The following is a 25,119-nucleotide window of genomic DNA, read 5'->3' as shown; positions in this document are numbered from 1 at the left end:
TCCTGAGGGTTACGATGTTGATCTCCTGTACAACGACCATATATGAAGCTACATACATTCCGCTGAAAACTGTAAGGCACTGAAGAGCAAGATCCAGAACTTGATGGATTCAGGGGCATGAACAATCGAAAAAGGATGGGGGCATGGCATCTACCACATTGCAATGAGAGCATTGTTTTTTAACACATTTTTGTTCTATCTTTCATAATTGTTTAATCTTTTAAACGAATGAATTTATGCTACCTTCTAAAGTGGAATAATTGAACGAGTTTTAATCTTTAGTTCTTCTAATATCAAATGAATTAAGGATTTTTTTATTTCTTCAAGAATGATGGATTTTTGACATGTGGCTAGATTAGACCTCTCTTATCTTGTTTAAAACCCTAAAAATAAAATACCTCGATTCTTTACCCATAATAATTCATCGAGATACAAAGAGTCAAACCCTTACATTTCTTTGAACCAATAAAGTCACACCATCATCTTTTTAGACGAAAAACCAACATTTTTCTACCAATAAAACCTAAGGCATTGAGTACAAAATGTTCACTTGAACATGAACCTTCCTACCATAAGACACTACTTCTAGCATCTCGCATCAACTTCCTGAAGATGAACTTGAACAATTGAGGCATGCTAGGAGCAAGAAGCAGAAAGTAGAATTAATTTGAAATAATTCTATCATGCATTAATTGCATTGTTGTCATGTGAATAGAATTAATCCTAAAAATCTATCCCCCTGAGGATACCTCTTCTGCAAAGACTTTCATGTATGAGATGATGAACGACTTTGTTTCATTTATCCATATATATATATATATATATATCCCTTGTTGTCCCCTTTTGAGCCTATAGTATTTTTCTTCTGATTCAACCCTAACCAAGGATCACCCTCTACACTGGGGGGCAAGGTGGAGGAAATCTTCTCACATGAGTGAAGATCATTAATCCAAGTGAGATACCAAAAGGTGAACCAAATGCCAAGTGCGAAGATCAAATCAAAGAAGAGAGAAAAGAAAATAACAAAAATCAAAACGAAAGAAGCAAAGAGAAAATAAACAAAGAAAAAGGAACAAGAATGACATGCAAAGATTCCCTCAAGTCAAATGACGCATCAGGCTTTAAACTATGAGATGATCAAGTGATAACTCCGTAAAAAGATTCAATTTCTAGTCTTTTCACTTAAGTTATTGCTCGTCTAAATAACGTATGCATAACATTTTAGTTGCATATAGGTTATGTTAGCTTGTGGTGGATAAGTTTTGCTTAGGCAAAATTTATTTGGTTTGAATGATGTTGCTGAGGAGAAATGGTTGTGTGGATTGTGTTTGTGCAAGAAAGTTACAAAGGAAGAACATTTCAGTCGTGACAATGTAAATTTATAAGGGCCAATGGAACAGATAAGAACATGAGGGGAAAATTTATCTCGTCGAGGTAAGGTTTACCTGAAGAAGTCTGAAGCGGGTATGACAAAACCACTTATGTCACACGCCAGCTGGATGACCTAATTGACGTGAAAGCAAGCCTTAATTATTCTAATAGCTGTCAATCGCCTTTCTTTTTTAAGTCTGGGCATATAACAATGGCTATTTAAGGAATCTCCAAAGCATGTGAAGCCCTAGGAGATTCTTCTCTATAAATAACCAGTCATAGCCGCCAAGAAAGTGAGGCAATGAAGAAGAGAGAAGAACTTTACTTAAGGCATGAGCAAGCAACTGCAGTGCTTTCTCATCGTTTATCAACCAACCTTCCTTGGTGTCTTCCATAGCCAAGCTATAGCAGAGCAGTGATCATGTCTCAAGAGAGGGTGATCACCAAGGTAGGCGCGGTGCTAATCAGAATTGTCGCGATAGAGCCCCCGATTTTGGGAGTCATTCTTCCTTTTATCTTAATATTTTTTATATATTTGGGGTTGTATTAAACGATGATACTTGGATGACTTTTTGATAACACTATGACTATCTTACTTGGTTTTAAAGTTTGTTTTGCCTAAACAATTACTTTATGTTTTATGAATGATGAATTATGTTTTTGCTCATGATTGTTTTGTTCATTGTTTGAATATTTTACTGTAACACTGTAAGAGCATCAAGAGATCGCCTAGGGTTTTGGCAAAACATGTCTTGGCAATGTAAGAGCATCGAGAGATAGCCTTTTGTCTAGATAGTGATTCTTAAAATTGAGAGAATTAAGATTGATCTACTTGAACAATAGAATGAATTCGGGATGGTGAAGTTCTAACTTGTTTACCTTAGAGATAAGGAGCTAGTTTTAATCGACTAAAAGGGATAGACGCTAGAGTAGGATAGATAACGCCTATAATTCACGCTGAGAGGTATTGCTACAACAATAGTCTAACAAACCAAGGGTTGTAGTTAACGCTGAGGAGTATTGCCATAGCAACCATCTAAGAATAACTAGTAATCCTGTCGGGAAGCTTAAGCAAGTCATAATAATTCATCCTAGACTTAGAATAATTATTTTCAATACAAAAGTTTAGCATAAGTGCTTTGTGATAAGTCTGAATATGTGAGGTTGTTTGCATTATATTTAAATCAATACTTGTTTTATTTTATTCCAGCATTCTACATATTTATTTTACCTCGACCAAACTTTTCTGCAATCATTATATCACTTCTTTGTTTTATTAATATTAGTTCTTAAGTTGACAACCAAGTAGGAATTAGTTTGTGACACTAGTTCTAGTTGTGGTGAAGATAAATTTCTCGACCAATCCCTGTAGAGATGATACCTCACTTACCCTATATTACTTGATTCGATTGTGTATACTTGCACATAATTGCTTGCCTTAGAATATACATATACAAGCGATCAAGTTTTTGGCTCCATTACCGGGGATTGGCAACTGACGAAATTTTTATTCGCCATAACAAGTTTTTTTGTCACCGTATATTTATCTAGTCTAATGTAGTTTAATATTTTATTTTGTAGGTTTTTATAATTGCATGACCTTGAGATCTGTTGGTAAACCTTTGGCACCATTTGACCCTGAAGTTAAGCAATCGTTCAAACAAAGGTTACGTGCCCAAAGAACCAGAGAACATTTAAACCAACTTCAAATACAAGACAACATGGGAGACCTAGGAGATCTTGATGCAGCAATTAATCTTCAAGTTGCAAGACCAAGAGCGATACGAGATCATTTGAACCCAATTCTCGATGACCTAAATCCAGGCATAGTGGCACCTGAAATACAAGCAACTCATTTCAAACTTAAATCGGTGATGTTTAATATGCTAAAATCTATTGGGCAATTTGGTGTTTCACCTAATGAAGATGCTAGACAACATATTTGTGCTTTCCTTGAAGTATGTGACTCATTTTGACAACAAGGAGTACATGAAGATGTGCTTAAACTGAAACTTTTCCCTTACTCCCTATGTGATAGAGCAAGAGCCTGGCTTAGTGGAGTTTCTTCTGGCTCAATGGAGTTATGGGCAGATTTATGCAAGAGTTTCTTACTCCGATATATACTCCGCCCAATATGAATACACAACTTCGCAATGACATTGCAAGTTTTCTCCAAGGAGATGATGAATCAATGAACGAATGTTGGGATAGGTACAAAAGCCTACTTCGCAAATGTGTCAATCATGGATTTCATGATTGGACGCAAGTTGTGATGTTTTACAACAGAGTTAATGCACCAACTCAAATGATGTTATATGCCTCGGAAAATGGCACCTTACTGGACAAATCACCCGAGGAAGCCTTTGACATCCTCAACAGGATAATAAATAATGATTATCAATTTCCAAATACAAGATTAGGAACCAGCAAAAAACATCTGGAGCATATGAATTAGAGGGTAAGGATTCAGTAGCCGCTCAACTTTCTGCCATAACCAATATGTTGAAAAATTTGCAACGTCCTAATGAGGTAAGAGAAGTCAATGTGACAAATAACACATGCATATTTTTTCATGGAAACCATCATGAGAGTGAATGTCCAGAAAACCATGAGTCAACCAATTTTGTGGGTAACTATAATCAGAGCAATAATAACCCTATTCTAACACGTATAATCTTGATTGGAGATAGCACCCAAATTTTTCATGGAGTAATCAAGGGAACATCAACAATCAAGTAGCAAATTACAGGCCACAACAAAATAATTCTGACCATCAACATTTTCAGAATCAACATCATCAGCAGCTCTGGCAAAACAATAAAGGTATAAACTTCTTCCTTTAATACTAATTCCAATACTAATCCCTTAGAGTTATCATTGTAGTAATTTATGGCCTCGATGAAAGATTTCATGGACTCCACAAAGACCTTGATGCACGAACATTATGCAACAATTAAAAATCAAGGAAATTTGTTACAAAGCCAATCAACATTTTTGCAAAGCCATAGTTCATCTCTAAGAGCATTGGAGAATCAAGTGAGACAAATTGCTACGGCATTACATTCTCACCCACAAGGAAATCTCCCTACTGATACGGAGATCACTAAACATCATGGGAAGGAGCAATGCAGTGTACCTACACTAAGGAGTGGAAAATAGGTCAACCAAGATGACAAGATTGGGGAGAACCCCTGAACAGTCCTCGCCACGGCATAACACAACCAGAGGATCGAGCTGAAAATGTTTAACAAGATGAAGTTCCTGATGAGAAGGAAAGGAATGAAGGCTCAAAAACACATCGCTCAAACAATGAGAAATTCATGGCCAAGGCCATAGATTCTTCAGCACTAACAGCAGACAATGTGAGACCTCCACCACCGTTCTGTCAATAGTTGAAGAAGCATGATGATGACATCCAGTTCAAGAAATTCATTGATGTTATGGATCAGTTGTGTATCAATGTTCCCTTACTTGAATCCATCGAGAAAATATCTTCCTATGCCAAGTTTCTTAAGGACATTGTTACGAAGAAACGGAAGGTAGAACGTGTTGCCATGGCAACAGAAATTTATTCGGAAGTAAGCAAACTCCCACCAAAACAAAAAGACCCTGGCATCTTTATAATACCATGCTCAATTGGTAATAACTTCATAGGACGAGCTCTTTTTGATTTGGGATCAAGTGTAAACTTGATACCAAAGTCCATATTTATAAAACTAGAAGGGTATCACGTCTGTCCAACCTTAGTCATCGTACAGCTGGTCGATCGGTCATATTTGCGCCCCGAGAGCAGAATAGAAGATGTTAGAGTAAAAGTGGACAAATTTGTATTTCCAATTGATTTTCTCATCTTGTATTATGAAGTCGATGAAAACACCTCGATCATTCTGGGACGACATTTCTTAGCCACTGGGAGAATCCTAATAGATTATGAAAAAGGAGAGTTCACAATGCTAGTAGGAGAACAAAGCATTACCATCAATGAATTAAACTCAATGAAATATGTGGAAGACTCAGAGGAGTGCCAATGCAATAGAGAAGTAGAGGAAAAAACAATCCTTTGACGAGGTGAATCTCTAAGGCTTGACGAATACAACACTTTGTACCAATACTCTATAACCGAGATGCATGAAGAAGACATTTTTGGCCTAGACGAATTTTTTCAGAAGACAATTCTGTAAATTATGGTCCTGGCAGCAAAAATCTGAACAATGAATACCCTAAAAATGACACTAATGCGGGATACGAAGAAAAGACAAAGGATCAATTGAGGCTTCTTCAGAATAAATCATGTATAAAATTTGAACCCTTAGATTATGATAAAGTTAAGTCTCAAGAGTCATCATTACAACATGCACCGAAACTGTAACTTAAAACTTTGCCATCACATTTGAAGTATGCATATCTAGGAGTTGATGAAAATCTACCAATAATAAACTCTTCCAATCTAACCTCCGAACAGGAGAATAGTTTGTTGAATGTTTTGTCACAACACAAAAAGGCTCTCGGATGGACAATGGCAAACTTGAAGGGAATCAGTCCGACCATATGCATGCAAAAAATCAATCTAGAAGATAGCCATATAACTTTGGTAGAACCCCAACCCAATCATGAAGAAGGTAGTCATGAAGGAAATTATAAAATGGTTGGATGCGGGAGTGATTTATCCTATATCCGATAGTTCATGAGTCAACCCGATGTAGTGTGTACCAATGAAAGGTGGTGTGAGCGTGGTTAAAACTGAACGTGACAAGATACTCACCACCAGAGTAGCCACGGGCTAGCGCATATGCATATATTACAGGAAGCTTCCACAAAGAAAGACCATTTTCCCTCCCTTTTATCGACCAAATGCTTGATAGGTTAGCAGGAAAAGCATTTTATTGCCTCCTTGACGTATACTCAGGATACAATAAAATATCCATAGCACCAGAGGATCAAGAGAAAACCACTTTCACATGCCCATATGGCACCTATGCATTTAGATGAATGACGTTTGGGCTGTGTAATGCTCCAGCTACCTTCTAAAGATGCATGATGGAAATCTTTTCAGATATGGTGGAAGAATGTATAGAAATATTTATAGATGACTTCTCCATCTCGGGTGATGATTTTGACCGATGTCTCGGCAATCTATCCAAGGTACTGAAACGATGTAAAGAAGCCAACCTAGTGCTGAATTGGGAGAAATGTCATTTTATGGTGATCGAGGGAATAGTGTTGGGTCACAAAATTTCAGGCCAAGGCATTGAAGTCGATAAAGCCAAGGTGGACGTAATTACAAACTTCCCCCACCAACCAACGTAAGAGGTTACGCAGTTTCCTTGGACATGTAGACTTTACAAGCGGTTCAAAAGATTTCTCAAATCTTTAAACCTTTGTGTATTTGCTTCCAAAATCATCCTTTGAATTTACTAATGATTTGAATGTCTTTAGATTTGAAGAATAACTTTCGGCAACACCAATTATTATCTCACCAGACTGGAACGAACCTTTGAGCTCATGTGTGATGCTAGTGATTATGCAGTCGGAACGGTCCTAGGAAACGAAAAGTAAAATCTTTCATGTTATATTATACGAGTCGTACTCTAAATGATGCACAAGTAAACTATAAACCATTAAAAAAGAACTCTTAGCAGTAGTTTGCATTCGATAAGTTTAGGCCATATCTAATAGGCACTAAGGTAATTGTGCAGCCATTCTGCCATTAATATTGATTAATAAAAAGATGCAAAGACTAGACTAATTCGATGGATTATTACTAAAAGAGTTCGATTTAGAGATCAATGATAGAAAGGTATAGAAAATCAAGTGGCATACCATTTGTAGGTTAGAAAAAATCTGATTGTCCTGACATAACATAAATTAAAGAGGATTTCCCTGATGAAAAAAATTAGTGTCACGGCTACACCGTGTATGCGACATAGTTAACTTTATGTTAGTGATATTGTTCCTCCTGATTTATCTAGCCAGGCCGAAAGAAGTTTCGACATGATGTGACTTACTAATGGGATGAACCATTTTTATTCAAAAATATGAAGACCAATAATCCGAAGATGCATTCCAGAAGAATAGCATAAATATTCTACACCAATGCCACTCGTTACCATATGGAGATCACTTTGGTGGAATGAGAACAACAACGAAAGTGCTTCAGTTAGGATTTTATTGGCCAACCTTGTTCAAAGATGCACATAAATTTATAAGTCATGTGATATGCCAACGAAACATATCAAAACGGTATGAGATGCCATGGCAAAATTATGGAGGTTGAACTTTTCGCGTATGGGGAATATATTTCATGGGACCATTTCCCACATCATTTAGAGATTTGTACATTCTCTAGGCAGTGGATTATGTATCCAAATGGGTTGAAGCCATTGCAACACCTAAAATGATTCCAAGACGTGTTAAAATTTTGCACAAAAAATATTCATGCTTTGGAACACCACGAGTTATCATTAGCGATGAAGGCACACATTTGATAACAAATTAATTGTCAAGGTATTGAAACGATATGGAGTACGACACAGGATTGTTGTGTTATCACCTCATACTAATGGACAAGCCGAAGTGTATAGCTGGAAATTAAACAGATACTTGAGAAAGTGGCCAACTCAAGTCGGAAGGATTGGTTCGAAGCTAGATGAAGCACTATGGGCCTATCGCACAGTATCAAGACACTACTGGAATATTACCATTTAAATTGGTCCACGGAAAAGAATGTCATCTGCCTGTTGAACTAGAACATAAAGCCTACTGGGCCATCAAAAAGTTAAACATGGATGCACAGCTTGCTGGAGAAAGAAGACTCTTGGAACTGAACGAGATGGATGAATTCAGAGCACACACATACGAGAATACTCGCCTATACAAGGGAAAAATAAAACGATGGCATACAGAAAAATATTGCCGAGGTAATTTTATTCTGAACAATAAGTATTTCTCTATAATTCACGTCTTAAGTTATTTCCAGGCAAGCTAAAATCACGATGGTCGGGACCATTCATCGTACACCAAGACCATGACAATGGAGTAATCGAAATCCATAACCAAGACGATAGGTCCATCTTCAAGGTGAACGGGCAGAGGCTAAAGGAATACAAAAGAGCCCCAATCATGCACGACAAACCGACATTAATGGTACATGATGCCCAAGAGTTTGCCTTAATCACTTAAACAAAATTCGTTGCTTAGTGATAACTCCTTGAAAAGGTCATATTTTGGGACCTTTTCACTTAAGTTATTGAATGTCTAAGAGCCCATTTAGGACCATTTAGATGCATTTAGGAGCATATAGTTGCATGTGGTGGATTTCAGTTTGCCGTGGCATTTTATTTTTACAGCGGTACTGCTTTATGGGAAAGGTACTTGTCTGATGGTGTGCAGGTATTGAAAGTAAGGAAAAGAGGAAAGAAAATGTCATGGCATAAGGAGACTGCTGAGCAGAATGAAAATACCGAGTCTGATTGGCATTTCGAAAGTGAACAAAGTGAAAGAAGATATTTTTGCAGCCAGCGGTCTCTGACTCCTCGAGAGCTCTGCCCAAGAAATCTGCCTCGAAGATCCTACCTGGAGGAACCGGCACTGCAACCGCCGACATTGATAATAACGCCGCCTGACCTTACAGGTTCTGTCTGTCCTTGGGCGTCTGCAGTGGGATTGTGCCGGGTCTAAGCCAGCAACCCAGGCAGGATCACAACCAGCTCTGCCCGACTCCCAAGCAAATCAACCATGGTTTTGGGGTTTCCTAGGATGGTTAACACCAAAGCTTAGGATTTCTTTTCCCCTATAAATAGAGGAGGAAGCCATATTGAAGAAGACTTTAGTTCCACCACATTTGATCTTAAAAAGTTAGAGAGAGAAAGTCTCATCTTTCTCTGTCAATCCCACTTGCCGTGGCATTTCTCCTTGACTAGTAGAAGGGAGTGGTGTTCTAAGCATCCGAGAGGAGCTAGTTCGCTGGGAGCAGTCCTTGGTGGCCGAGGAAGGCATTTGGCAGTGCACGTTGAAGGCTTTTTCTCCTCCCCTTAGTACTTGCTTTTATATTTTGTTGTTGGGTTGTAAGGAACAAATGAATCTTGCTTTGTGCTTGTTGATTTCGAACCCCACCATGAACTAATCCTATTTGGTGGGGTTCGAGAGAATGCCTTGGCAATTTATCTTTAGTCTTCGAGAGAAGCTAGGGAGGAACTACATATAAACAACGGGTTCTAGATAGTAACTAGGCCTATCCACCTTAGAGATAAGGATAGGATTTCATTCGACTAAAAGGAGTTGTGTATAACGATAGGTTACATGTTAATGTTGCCGTAAAAAGGTATTGACGAGACATATTCTATTAGGTGAGTCAATAGGATCACTACTTGGGCTTACGCCAATCAATTTTGCCAGGGCATCTTTAGTCTGTCGAGTCCCTTACTAGAGATAGCATAGGGCACATCAGTAGACTCTGTCGGGCAGGGTAAACAGAGAAGAAGCACCATTCAGAAATAGACTTAAGTTTTCCTTGTGTCTCCCATCACTCATTTCCATGCTGCTTGTCTTGTGAGAAAGCTAAAGTCCTACTATATTAAATCTAGTTTTGCATTTTTATTTTGCCTTGACATTTCCATTTGTTTTCACATATCACAATTTAATTTGCCACGACATATCCATCTGCTACTACACTATCACCATTCCATTTCCACTACGTCCATTCCATTTTGCCATTGCATTCTCATCTGTATATACCATAACTAACTTTACTTAGGTGACAAAGTAAAGTGCCTTGACAAACCTATTTGATTTCCCCAATTCCCTGTGGAGACGATACTCTACTTATCACTTTATTACTTGTTCGATTGTGTATACTTGCACACATATCTGCATCATATTTTAGTACTCACAAATAGCAGACACTTAGGCAACGAAAATTTGAATTCTATACATAAATAAATTAAGTTGCTTTTTGCTTTCATTATTCGTTTTTTTATTTCTTTATCTATTGTAGATGCAGAGTACACGTGGCAGCATGGGGAGATGAAGCATGCATGAAAAGAAAGGAAACCCTAGGGTGACATGGTTTAGGCGGCAGAATTAAAGAGGAAAAAAATCTTTTCCCCAACTTTATGTCCAATCACATACCGCGTGTAAGGACAAAATTACCCAAACTACCCATTACTTTCCAGAAAAAAACCGCCCAACTCCTTCTTCTTCTTCATCTCATCGTGCCTCACTCTCTCTACCAAGCAAGAAATTTTCTTTCCTCAACAAATCCCCATCACCGCCTCTGATTTCACCACACCAACCAGTACATGTAGACCAAGGAAACCCCTAGCCTCAACACGAACTTTAAACGTTTCCAAACAGCCGAAGCCAAAGCACGCTTTAAAATCCTTCAAAAAGTCAAGTGTAGTTGAAGATGGATTCGTCTTTCCAGTTGAGGATGAAGAGTCTTTTAGACCAGAGGTGCTGGACGTGATAAATAAGCACAACTGGGAGAAGTTTTCTCGCCATCCCAAAGCTGTAGCACCATCGATGGTGAGGGAGTTTTATACCCACCTCAAAGACCCATCCAACTAATGGTGTACGTCGAGGGAACCTCGATTTTCCCCTTCAGCACTCAACAGATACTTCAAGTTGGGGAAAATAGAGGAGCAGCACAAGAGATTGTAGCTGAGGTAGACTAGGAAACATACAACAGAGTTCTTGAAGATCTTTGCTTCAGGTGGGCCAGTTTGATGGGAATGACCCAACGAGGAAGAGAGTCGATCGCCAAGCCCTAAACCAATCGTGAAGTTGTGGAACCATTTCTCAAGGGCAAGCTTATGCCAACTTCTCACAACACAACTGTGCTCATGAAAAGATTGATGCTCTTGCACTCAATAATATACGGGAGGAAGATTGATGTTGACGAACTCATCTTCGAGCAATCCACGAGTGCGCCAAAAGAAACCAGGGAAATCTATTGTTTCCCAATTTTACAACCGTGTTGTGCAGGAAAAAGAAAGTCCCCAAGGAGCCCTTTGAGGACTTCATTAAATCTAAGGAGGGTATCACCAAGAAAAGGAACCGAGCTGATGAGTTTCGATGACAACGCCTCGCATGAAGGTTTGGAGCGGGGAACAAAATCAGTTACCGCGGCCAGAATGGTCGCAGTGGCTACGCGCACAAGAAACGTGTGAGAAGATAGGCGCCTAGAGGATCACATTGAGATCTATTTCGAGTATGTCAAGGCAAGGGACGCGCAGCTTTCTTCAAGGAGTTGCTCTCAAACATAACCGCCAATCTGACGCCCTTCCCCAGTGTCATCGTTAAATACAATGCTGGCAGGAGCACATTCCATGCTCGACATCAAATGTCCCTCTAGAGGTTCCCCCAGGAGTACCCACAGATATGCCACCACTGGCAACCCATATCTTGCCTGTACCAAAGGAAGCCAAGGTGACATAGAATAGTTCCTCGGCTCCTTATCTTTCTCAACCTCCGACAGTAGTCATGATACCTACCCAACTTCTTCTCCGATGAAGATTTCACTCCAGAACCAGTCCCTGCATAACGACTCCTACTGCCGAGCAACCAACTCCAGCACAAGCCTCGACCAACAAGAGCGCTAAGCTAACGGTAGGCCATATACTTCAGTTGTCTCCCTCGACGATAGCAGCAGTAGACTCGGGATCCGAGAGTCCCTCTCCTCCCAAACGAGGGCGTCCAGTCAAGCCACCCCACCACAGTAAGTTTCCATTTTAGTTTTTTTTTATTTTTATTTGCATACAGTATCATGTAGTTTTAGTTCTCATGCTTTGAGGACAATGCATCCCTCAAGTTTGGGGAGGTATTGTGATATTTTTCCATACTTGTTAAAAAGCAATTGATGATAATTAGTTGAAAATTTTAGTTGTTAGGATTATTATAAGACTGTATAGAGAAGAGAACCAACCCTAGGTCTGATTCTTTGAAATTTACAAACGCGATTGTAGGTTATCCTTGCTTAAGGTAATCTATAAAATTTTTGGGAAAGAACTTTCTGCTTGTCTAGACTTCAAAATTATTTTAAGGGTAAAGTGAAACTCCCTAGTGTTTAGAACTTGAAAAATAAAAAGGGGCACTCCTCTATGCAAAGGCACAAACAGAAAAACTCCATAAGAAATTAAGAGTTGCCAAGGCATATGAGTGAATGAAAGTAGTCACAGGATGACTCTGTCTGACTAGCTTGGGGTGGAAGGTATGTTCCCTTTCACCTAGAGTGTGGAACGGTAGGTGTGATGAGCTGACTCCCCTATAAAAAAAGAAATAAAAGTTGATAAATAACTAGGAGTATAAACTAAACCTGACAAATAATTTGATGCCTTGACAATCTAGAAGTGTTTACTTTAAATTTTCTAATTACCTTTATGCATAGACTGGTTACAATTACGCATACACAATAGCAAGGAATCTTGACTAGGGAAAGGACTAGACTGATATGACTGTCGAACATGTTGAGGCCAACTATTTTTTTTGCTGAGGGCTGAAATCTCAACCCATATGATTTTCTTAACACTGCTTTGCCATGACAATTTTAATTTTCTTCTAGCTATTGTACATTGCTTGAGGACAAGCAATAGCTTAAGTTTGGGGATGTGATAACTCCGTAAAAATACTCAATTTCTAGTCTTTTCACTTAAGTTATTGCTCGTCTAAACAAAGTTTTGAACAGCATTTTAGTTGCATTTAGTTGCATATAAGTTATTTTAGCTTGTGGTGGATAAGTTTGCTTAGGCGAAATTTATTTGGTTTGACTGATATTACTGAGGAGAAAGGGTTGTGTGGATTATGTTTGTGTAGGAAAGTTACAGAGGAAGAACATTTCAGTCGTGACAATGTAAATTTGCAAGGGCCAACGGAACAGATAAGAACGTGAGGGGTAGATTTATCTCGCCGAGGCAAGGTTTATCTGAAGAAGTCTGAAGCGGGTATGACGAAATTGCCTATGTCACACCACTGGATGACCTACTTCATGTGCAAGCAAGCCTTAATTATTCTAACAGCCGCTAGCCACCTTTCCTTTTAAGTCTGGGCATATAACAACGGCTATTTAAGGAATCTCCAAAGCATGCGAAGCCCTAGGAGATTCTTCTCTATAAATAACCAACGAGAGAGAAGATCTTTACTTAAGGCGTGAGCAAGTAACTGCAGTGCTTTCTCACTGTTTACCAACCAACCTTCCTTGGTGTCCTCCATAGCCAGGCTGTAGCAGAGCGGTGATAGGTCTCGAGATAGGTTGATCACTAAGGCAAGCGCAGTGCTTATCAGAATTATCACGACAGAGCCCCCGATTTTGGGAGTCATTCTTCCTTTGTTCTTAATCTTTTTTATATTTGGGGTTGTATTAAACGATGATAATTGGATGACTTTTTTATAGAACCATGACTATCTTACTTGGTGTTAAAATTTGATTTTCCCAAATAATTACTTTATGTTTTGAATGATGAATTATGTTTTTGCTCATGACTGTTTTGTTCATTGTTTGAATAATTTACTATGACACTGTAAGAGCATCGAGAGATTGCCTGGGGTTTTGGTAAAACATGTCTTGGCAATGTAAGAGCATCGAGAGATAGCCTTTTGTCTAGATAGTGATTCTTAGATTCGAGAGAATTAAGATAGATCTACGTGAACAATTGAATGAATCTAGGATGGTAAGTTCTAACTTGTTTACCTTAGAGATAAGGAGCGAGTTTCAATTGACTAAAAGTAATAGACACTAGAGTAGGATAGACAACGCCTATAGTTCACGCTGAGAGGTATTGCTACAACAACAGTCTGACAACCAAGGGTTGTAGTTAACCCTGAGGAGTATTTCCATACCAACCGTCTAAGAATACCTAGCAATCCTGTCGGGCAGCTTAAGCAAGTCATAATAATTCATTATAGACTTAGAATAATTTTTTTCAATACAAAATTTTAGCATAAGTGCTATGTGATAAGTCTGAATATGTGAGGTTGTTTGCATTATATTTAAATCAACATTTGTTTTATTTTATTCCAAAATTCTACATATTTATTTTGCCTCGACCAAACTTTTTTGCAATCATTATATCACTTCTTTTTTATCAATATTAGTTTTTAAGTTGACAACCTAGTAGGAATTAGTTTGTGACACTAGTTCTAGTTGTGGTGAAGATAAATTTCTCGACCAATCCCTATGGAGACGATAACTCACTTACCCTATATTACTTAATTTGATTGTGTATACTTGCAAAGAATTGCTTGCCTTAGCATATACATTTACAAGTGATCATCAAGTACAATCATTCCAGAAACACTTCACTCGAAGATCATGGAGCATCAAGAGAGACACATACGAGCATATTCAAATTGAGTAATACAAGATTAAAGGCATCAGAATGAATTGATCATTGGTTTAATAACCCTTAAACACTTATTTGGGCCTACTTATCGCTTTCTTTCATAACCGTGAACCATGGCCTACATTACGTGCCTAAAAGTTCTTCTAATCATACATGGATTTCTAAACATAAGATATTATCTTCAGATTTCATCCCGCACATCAGGATTAATCTTTATTTGCAAAAGGTTTTCAAAAATCTTTAATGCATGATATAGAAAAATAACAAGGGGGATTTCAAGATGTAAATTCTGAATAACGTCTTGAAACCAAAGGAGGATTCGAGTTAAAAACCTGAAAAGACGGCTCGAATATACAAATTCCTTGATAAGGCATCGCACAATCCGAGTGTGACCATGAGAGTTGGGAGTCGGAGAACACTTCCAGTAGAGGAGCATACAAGCTACCCCCATCAAATCAGTGAACATCAAAAAAAAGAATGCCAAACCATTGACCAAAAACAATAACCTGAGACTTTTTATCCTTTCCTTACCTAACCATTTCCCAAGATAGCTTTGATCTTGACACTTGTCAAATAGCTATAATTTATTGAAGGATTAACAGTGTAATTAATTCTTTGATATCCAATGAACTCTTGTTTTATGATTTGTCAATTGTAAAACCTAGAAAGGGGTAATATTTTCAAAACTTTTAATTAAACATTTTTCAAAACTCTTTTAATTTATATTTTCAGATTTTGAAAATAAAAGAAGAAGAAAAACACTTTTCAATCAAGACAATCTCTCTAGAGTGAATCTTGGTATTTGACATGTGACTTTCAGAAATAAAGCTCATACGTAGAATCAACGCTGAACCAAGTAATGAGGAACAATAGGGGCATCTTTAAAGATTCAACAGCAAATATTGGGGCATATTTGGAGATTCAACATCGAATATTGGGGCATCTTCGGGGATTTAACATCCTGATGCGGACGATCATAACTTCTGAAGGCATTTCCTCTACCAGCAGGAACAAGCAGACTATCAGTATCCTTTGATGTTGTTTCTCTCGAATCAAAATATTGTCTCGCTTGAGACAATTTTCTCTCAGAATAAATTTTGTCTTATTTGAGACATAAAAGAATCTTTGAGTTTGTTTCTTAGGAAATAAAATTTTGTCTCTTTGGAGACAGCTTCTTTTGAAGCATCACATCTGAATCGGTTTCTTTTGAAACCAAATTCTCCGACCAGATCTCCTCATCACGTAGGAGCCGTGTCAACCCTGGATAACCAAGATTCATCATAGTATGCAGTGTTATCACCCTTAGATGGCCAAGACTTATCATAGTATGAGTAGTGTCATCACCCTACCAGATCTCCTTATCACGTAGGAGTCGTGTCAACCCTGGACAACCAAGATTCATCATAGTATGAGCAGTGTTATCACCCATAGATGGCCAAGACTTATCATCGTATGAGCAGTGTCATCACCCGACCAGATCTCCTCATCATGTAGGATTGTGTCAACCCTGGATAACCAAGATTCATCATAGTATGAGCAGTGTTATCACCCGTAGATGACCAAGACTTATCATAGTATGAGCAGTGTCATCACTCAACCTGATCTCCTCATCACGTAGGAGCAGTGTCAACCTGATAACCAAGATTCATCATAGTGTGAGCAGTGTTATCACCATTAGATGGCCAAGACTTATCATAGTATGAGCAGTTCATCACCCGAACTAATCTCCTTGTTATGTAGGAGTCGTTTCAACCCTAGATAACCAGTCATCCTCATCACGTAGGAACTATGTTATCACCCTTAGATTTCCTGCAGTCCTCATCGCATAGGAACCGTGTCATCACCCGACCTGATCTCCTCATCACGTAGGAGCCGTCTCAATATAACCAGTCGTCCTCATCATGTAGAACCGTGTTATCACCCTTAAGTGGCCTACAATCCTCATCACGTAGGAACCGTGTCATCACCCGACCATATTTCCATATTATGTAGGAGTTGTGTCAACCCATATAACCAGTCGTCCTCATCACGTAGAAACTGAGTTATCACCCTTCCTAAAGATGGCCAAGAACTCTTCATCACGTATGAGCAGTGTCATCCCCTGACCAGATCTCCCATCACGTAGGAGTTGTGTTACTCTTAGACGACCAGAACTCTTCAGCACATATAAGTCGTGCCGTCCCCCCCCCCAAGACAAATATATCAAGTCTCCAAAAACATAAAAAAAACCAAAAAAAAATGGTTGTCTTTTTCGTCTTTTCCCTATTCTTGTTAACACAAGAATATGCAAAGAGGGGCAGCTGTAGACACTCTTTTTTTCCGATTCAAAAAATATTATTATAATAATTATTATTATTATTAATTATTATCTACCACTACCCACTAATAACATTAATCAAATCTACCCACTATCCACCACAACTCATTATCATAACCTAACTTACCACTACCCACTATCATAACATTAAAATAATCCAACCTACTCCACTATACCCACCATATCTCATCATTATCCACCAAAATGAACCCATAAAGTCACATACAATAATCGGTGGAAGAGGGTGAATTGAGTGAAGAAAAAAGAGAAAAAAATATTTAAAGGAAAAAGAAAAAAAAGTTCTTTAATTCTACTGGATTTTCGTTGGAGATAGGGATCTCCGATCAACGATCCAAATAGTGAAAAGTTGCGTAAGGCCAACACGAGTAACATACTAAAAATCAGGACAATCGGACAGTGGACGGCAGATCGGAGAAAAGAAAGCCTAATGGTTTTCGGCTTTTTTACTACGAACGGAGCCGATTCATGCAAAACCGACCCCAGATCCAAGATGAGGAGGCCAAGAAGGACTTCTTGATAAAATTTGGTAATTATTGGCCACCAGTGGTGTCTCGGCGTGACGACGGCCGACGGTGGCCGAAGACGACGGAGCAGACGTTCGGTGGAGGTAACCCACCGACGATTGGTCGGTAAATGAGACTGTCTCTCTAAAAATAATTTAAAAACAAATGAAATGAAAATTAAAAAAAAAAAGTTTGTTATTATAGAAACTTTAGTGGAAATTGCACTTTAAATCTCCTAAGTTTGGCTTGTTTTGAAAAATGGTCACGCAGGGACCGTTTTCGTAGTTTACCCATTTTTGCGTTTTTATTTATTTCGGTTTTGGCACTTAGGATTAATTATTTTTAATTTAGTCATTGATTTCATATCTCCTATTTTATTTCTGATTTTGACACTTTACTTTCTGTTATTTTATTTTAGTCACTTAAGTTTCTTGTTTGCTATTTTTGTCCTTTAAGTTTCTATTTTCGTTGTTTTAGTTTTTTTTTACTTTTTTTATGCTATTTTAATCCTTTAAGTTCATGTTTTTATTAGATCTCTTGTCGAGTAAAAAGATTTTCTTTTAAAACAAATAATTCGAATCAAATTAATCACACTTTAATAAATGGATCATATTTTAACTTGATATTTGATTCAGGATTTCTACCATTATGACAACGTGTAAGCGAAACAGTACCAATTTTTGGTGTTGTGGGGTATTAATCCTTCCCCACGTGTAATTAACTCTCAAACTCGTTTTAATCGAATATTTGGTAAATGCAGACCAGCTTTTATCTTAAAAAATGATTTTTCTTAAAATTGTTTTTAAAAGACATTTTTAGGTATTCGACCTACATACCTCAAAGTTGATGGTGACTCTTTTAATTTTATCCAATTTAATTCAAATCACCATTTTCCAAAATTAAAAATCGTAACCGTTTTTTAAAATAATATTTAATTGTTTCAACTAAAAATAGTTAGGACACTATTCAGTGAATGAGACTGGTTTTTTGAATAGTTTACATAGTTCATGTTCTGGCAAAGCAACTGCCAAGTTGTCGACTGATCTTTTTTCCTTTGAAATTGTAACTCCTGAGGACAGACAGAAAAGTAGAGATGAGAAGTCTCCTGGCATGTCCTTTTAGGGGTATACAGCGTCCTCCTTTGCAGGTAAGCCAGATATGCGAAATGAGATTGGTTATGAGAAGTCACCACAAATGTCTTACACGGGATTAAGAGAGCCCACCCCTGCAAGCAGATCAATATTGAAGATTACAGCCAAGAACAGGCACAAGTAGGCGGAGAGCCAGGTGAGCTGCAGAATAAGCAGCAAGTTGTTGAGGTTCCTTCATTTGATGAAAGAAAACTGCGGAATGAAAATTCTCACAGCCCTTCTAACATGGAAGTGCTTGAAGGAGGAAATGATAAGTCGGTGACAAAATTAGTTAGCAAGAAGCTTGCAAAACTGACAAAACAAGTGAACAAGCCAGATATGCAAAGTGAGAATGCCTGTGAGAAATCACCCCAAATGTCCTTCAAGGGATTAAGAGAGAGCTCCTCTGCAAGCAGATCAAATATCAAAGAGTACGGCTTAGAACAACTACAAGTTGTTGGAGAGCACGATGAGCTGAAGAATAAGCAGCAAGATGTTGAGGTTCCTTCACTTGATGAAGAAGGCCTGGAAATGAAGGTTCCCATAACCCTTCTAACTTGAATGTGCTTGAAGGAGGAAAGGATAAGTCAGTGACAAAACCAATTACCAAGAAGCTTAAGAAAAAGACCTTGGGTTCTCGACCGAAACTAAGTAACATTGCTAACAGAAAAGGTTCTATTTACTCTAGCAAAATTTCTTCGGAAAATCGTTCTACAATTTCCTTGGATGGTGAGAGTGAAAGAGAAACTCATAAGAGTGCCAGTGAGCATGAGACATACCCTCCAACTATTAACCTGGATTCAGCAAAGGATGTCAAAAGAGTTGCAAAATGTCAAAATTCCGCTACTAGTAAGACTCAATTCATTGATGATGAAATTCAAGATCCAATGAGGAAGATGACAATGATACTAAGGCAGATGAAAAAAGAAGTCTGGATCGGTTGAATTGATGTGTAAAGCAGATACATTTGTAGAAGTGGAACATGTCAGCCATGATTCCAACGTGGCTAAAGATGGGAGTCCAATTGCCTCGGAGAATAGAACAAATGGAACTAATCCTGAGAGGGTAGTTGGTAGAAAGAATTCTGAATTTGGTGAACCAATGTTGAAGTGTGGCGGTTTGAAAAAGAAAGCAACAAAAGGAGGAAACAGCTTGCCGGTAGAGCCATGATGATGGCTGATCCTTCTAATTCCACAAATAATTTGGTTGAGGAAAATAGTAGTGTCCTGAAGAATGTTGAGGAGAAAGAAAATGAAAAGGAGAATTTCATGCTACAACCCGCTGACAAACCAAAAAGCAGTGTTACATCTTCGAAAGTGGAAATCTCTGGGGCAGAAGACAAGAGCAGACCAGTGTGTCACGTGGAGGTTTCTGGGAAATCAATTAGTAAACCCAGTAACAAAAGAGTGAAGACTAATGAAAAATTCCAGAAGGTTGACTCTAACAAACAACCGCTGCAAAAGGTTTTGGACAGAGAGAAAAATGAGCTTTATGTTTTATATTAAGTGGCCACTGGCTGCAGAGAAAAGAATTTCAGCAAGTATTAGGCGATTGAAAGGCAAATTTTGTAGAGACTCTCATCAATGGTCATACCAGGCAACACATTTCATTGCCCCGGATCCCGTTCGTAGGACTGAAAATTCTTTGCTGCTGCTGCATCTGGAAGGTTACATATTTCTAACTGTCCACGACTTGGCATAATTCTCTTTAGCTCAGTAAATTATACTAATGGTTTCTTTATGTTACATTCTCCATTTAAGAAGATTGTACCAGAATATCTGCTGTTTATATTCACTAGCTTTTGTTCCTACAACTTTTCATATGTATGCATCACCATTAATTAATTTTAAATGGCTGTTGAATTTGATTCCTCTGAATGCAGGTGGATTCTTAAGTCTGATTATCTAAGTGCTTGTAATCAGGCGGGAAAATTCTTGGCAGAGGAGCCTTATGAATGGCACAAAAATGGCCTCAGTGAAGATGGTGCAATAAACTTAGAGGCTCCAAGGAAGTGGCGTCAGTTACGGGAAAGAACAGACCATGGAGCTTTTTATGGAATGCGCATTATTGTGTACGGAGAATGCATTGCTCCTCCTTTGGTATGTTCTATATTCATCTTGTACCATACCAACATATTTTCCACAAAAGATTGTTCCCTGCTGCGTTTTCTTGTTTCCATAAACTAAAAAACATATGGTAAGGTTGGTCTGATATACGTCATAACGACTTGCTATTTTCCGATCTTCAACCAGGATACCTTGAAGCGTTTTTAGCAATTTCCACCCTTACACAAGATTCCTCAAATCTGCCATCGGTTTCGCTGTCGTTAGCCCCAGCATGCCACGTGTTTGATATGTGGTTCAAGAGTTCTTAAAACATGAGGTACCCTGTGTTGTTGCCGACTACCTAGTGGAATATGTATGTAAACCTGGTTACTTCCTGGAGAGACATGTTCTATACAACACACTCTAATGGGCAGAGAAGTCGTTTAGTAACTTAACAAGCCGAGCGGAAGAGATTGTCGAGTCCGACTCCAGATGAATCGCCAAATGACTCGGAGGGTAATGATATAACAGAGGAGAGGTCATGCTGATCTGCAGCGATGAAAAAGGTTCAGTAGGTTGCGGAGTCGGCACTCACATTGATTGTTGTGATCCGCCGCTCGACGCCATCCCGTGGGAGGACTGGTTTTGTCCCAAGTGTTGTACAGGCAGCATAAACAACACGTCGTCTTCCAAGAAAAGAAAAAAGGGTGTCTCTCGGTCAAAGGGCAAGTAATCTTTCGTTGCTTAGCTTTTGAGACGTGGTCATTGTAGCTTGTAGAATTGCTTAGAATTAATTTTGCTTATCTAATGTTGTAGGCATATTAACATATTTTTCGTGAAATAATTCCAGTCCTTTCAATTAGATCCCTGGTGCCACTCAATTCAACATGAGGGAGGGAGGGAGGGAGAGAGAGAGGGAGGAAGAGGGAGAGAGAGGTTTCTCTTTCACAAAATTTATTTTGATTATTTTAGAATTAAATTAAAAAAATAATCTTACAAGATCAAATCAAATAATCAACAATTGTTATTTTTTAAGAAACAATTGTTATTTTGATCATATGTAATTATGTTTAACAAATTAAATATTATAATATTTTAATTTAATCAATGATTTAATTATTATTAAAATTTAGGATCAATACAATTACATAATCAATCATATATTATCTTTAAAACCAAATCATTGAAGTGAGTACTAAACACACAAAAATTGAATCTTAAGTTTCATTAAAGAATATTTACTTTAGCCAATTCACTAACATCCATCAATTGCCAGTGAGTCATACTTGCAGAAGAGAATATTTGTTCAATGCTTAAGCTATTATTTATTATTGCTTCAATAAATACGGAGCAGTGACATTGATTCTATAAATCCAAAAGCAATTCTGCTACCAATTGCACTATTTCCAGTTTTATTGAGAGTAAATAGTGGCATTTTGGGAATCTCAAAGCAATGGCGAAATATAAGGCTAAAAATCGACGTAATTGAAAATTTAAAAGGAAACATAACAAAATAGGTTTAGCGTTACTCGAAACGTTGAATTATATGTAATATATTGAGTTGCAAGTATCTTTAAATAATTTAAAACATTTTTTGCCTTTTAATATTCGGGGTTCTTTAAAAAAAACCATAGTTGCCTCTCTATTTTTTAACCTAATTTTCTCTCAATATTTTTCTATCGTCTTTTTTTTTCTCTTTGATTCTTTTTAGCCAGCAGCGGCACCAATCTTAGTATTGGTTGTCGACCGTCAGTGATTATTAATTCTCTTGTTCTCTAACACCCAAATTCCTCATATTCGATTGCCACACAGAATCACCGAAGTGGCTAACCATTTTTCTGAAAACATACTCACTTTAAAACCTTTACATAAAGTATGAAACCATATTCATTTACAAAAGTTGGGCCCCAATTTAAATCTCAAAGAATAAAATAAATAAAATAAATAATTAAAATCATGACCTCTACATGCTCATTAAGTCATCATCATTGTACTCTAGTACTCCGCTGAGACTCTTCCAATGATTTCATTGTCCCATCGCACTTCAAGTGACCTATAACATGCAAACGGATACATTACCAACGTTGAGCTCGAAAGCCCTATGTCACACAATACATCTACTATACTACATGTATTTATTAAAAGAACATGCTAGCAAGGAAGACACGGACATACGAATACACTCAAAAACTTGCTGAGGTAAGTCTAATGGTGTGGTCGGAGGAATTTACATCTCAAGACAGAAGCCCTAGCTTACCTAGGATACTATCAAGTATTGGGGTGAGATCCAAAATTTTCTGCATCAGAAACGTACACCCCTAGCCTACCTTGAATGCTCTAGAGTATCAAGGTGAGATCTAAAATTTACTACACCAAAATCGTACACCCAGCCAACTTACTCCAATTTACTACAATGAAGTGCCTTGCGCACTAGCTGATCTATATATACATATATATATATATATATTTGGATATTCTATCAAACAAGACGATAGTCATGTACACAAACATGCAATGGTGCTCATAGGCCACACGTAATCATTGCTACACTAGGGCAAATAATGTAGTTGTGTTACTTGTTATCATAACTCAACATAACCAGGTGAGGTCATCCCTTCACCCGTTACTATCTCACCTGTTACTATCTCACCTGTTACTATATCACCTGTTCTCTCCTCTAGAATGTTATGAAAGAGCTTATTAGTCTTTTATATCTATTAGCTTATTAAGCTACTCTATTCTGGTCATTTAACATTGAAGGGAATTTTAGTCATTTCTATCTCTAAGGTCTCTAAGTGTTTCATGATTTTACGAGACAAATATTGTTACTACATTCCCTTATTATATTATTTGTCAACATGACGTTTGACTCGGATTTGTTAATTAGCGACGACACTCTAGTCGCTCTCATCATGCTTTCCCTCGAATCACCCTTGGATTGGAGGGACGATTGATACACTATCGTCAAACATAACTAACTCGAGTGTTGACAAGCGTCGTTTACTACCAAATAATTATCCTTAATCTCAAATAAAAATAATAATTAAATAACGTAGTAGAGAGAAGAATGGTCGATATGCAGAGACTTTGAAGTTTATGATGTAGGAGGCTTTTGATTCTGATGTAGGCGAAAATGATAAGTAAATAGGGGATTTGTTTGAAAGAAAATGAAAGTAAATAAAATAAATTAAAGAATTAAATCGAAGGAATTTAAAGATAGTAAAATTGAGATGAAAATTTAATATGGTAAAAATAGTTTCAGACCTCACTTTGTCTCAATTCTAATTTATCATTGAATACGATTTTTACTTCAGTTAATGCCAATTATAGTTTACAAGACTCAACCCTTGTAACTGGTTTTTCTCTCTGGTAAATCGACAATCCAAAATCAATCTTTGGAATTCAGTTCTTATTTGGACTAACCACAACTATCGTCGCTAGAGCAAACTCAATTTCATACCGCTGTTAAGTTTGTTCCCAGGAAGTCGAACTTGCCACAAGCCAATTCTTCCTCCTAACTTTAAATCGAAGCAACAATCAAGCCAACATATACTTTTTGAAATAAAAGCGTTTTGATTTTAAAGGAAAGACTAATTGTCAATCCAAGTTTATAGAAAATTGAGAATATAACCTAAAGTTATTATGAGCTTTTCAATTCTCACAATCGGAATTGTGTCATCGCTTCAGCCTTTGGCTTATGAGAAAATTGGCTAAATATAATAGAACTAATTTAATTAAAAAATTATAAAAAAATTCAGTTAATTCAGTTAACCGACTGAAATAACCAAACTTTATTCGGTGCAATTATTATTCTCAAAAAAAATTGGTTCAATTAACGGTTAAAAAAAAGTTTGATTAATTCGATTAATGGTAATTTAGTTCGGTCGACCACCGTTTTAACCTATTAAACACCCCTACATGTGTTGTGATAAAGAAAACATAGAAAATTTCACCTTCAAATTTAAAACATATTAGATTTGTCTGCAAACACATAAGTAAAACTACAAAAAGAAATATTCGATTTACAAACAATAAAAGCAGCCCATAATAGTGAAATATAGACCATAGTACCATAATGTCATCCCGATCTTGCTTCTGGTATGAAGTTCAACAATCAAATTTTGAAAGAAAAAAAAAGACGATAAAATAAGCTAACCGAAGTAGCATCAACAGGCATTCCGACATCATAATTATGATCAGCCCATAATCAAGTGACAACTGTTTTGCCATCATTTAGAGCAGCAACACATACAGGAACATCCTAAGTAGCATGTAAAAGCAAGAACTTCAGTAACCTTTTTTTAGTTTTTTTAGTTTTTTTTTTTAATTTTATAAAAAGCAAGCACCATTGCTTTAAAAAGCTTACGTATACAATATTATCAAAATTCAAATGAGTGC

The 25,119-nt window shown here is 37.5% G+C and overlaps 1 pseudogene; it reads left to right on the top strand.

Moving 5' to 3' along the window:
* LOC120192957 overlaps positions 1–21,454 on the top strand; it is a 31,108-nt pseudogene extending 9,654 nt beyond the window's left edge.
* Positions 21,455–25,119: the final 3,665 nt, after the last annotated feature.

Source organism: Hibiscus syriacus, unplaced genomic scaffold, assembly GCF_006381635.1.
Source record: "Hibiscus syriacus cultivar Baekdansim isolate YM2019G1 unplaced genomic scaffold, ASM638163v2 tig00116984_pilon, whole genome shotgun sequence".
NCBI lineage: Eukaryota > Viridiplantae > Streptophyta > Magnoliopsida > Malvales > Malvaceae > Hibiscus > Hibiscus syriacus.
Note: the sequence above shows the minus strand (reverse complement) of the source record. Positions and strands in the feature narration are given on the sequence as shown.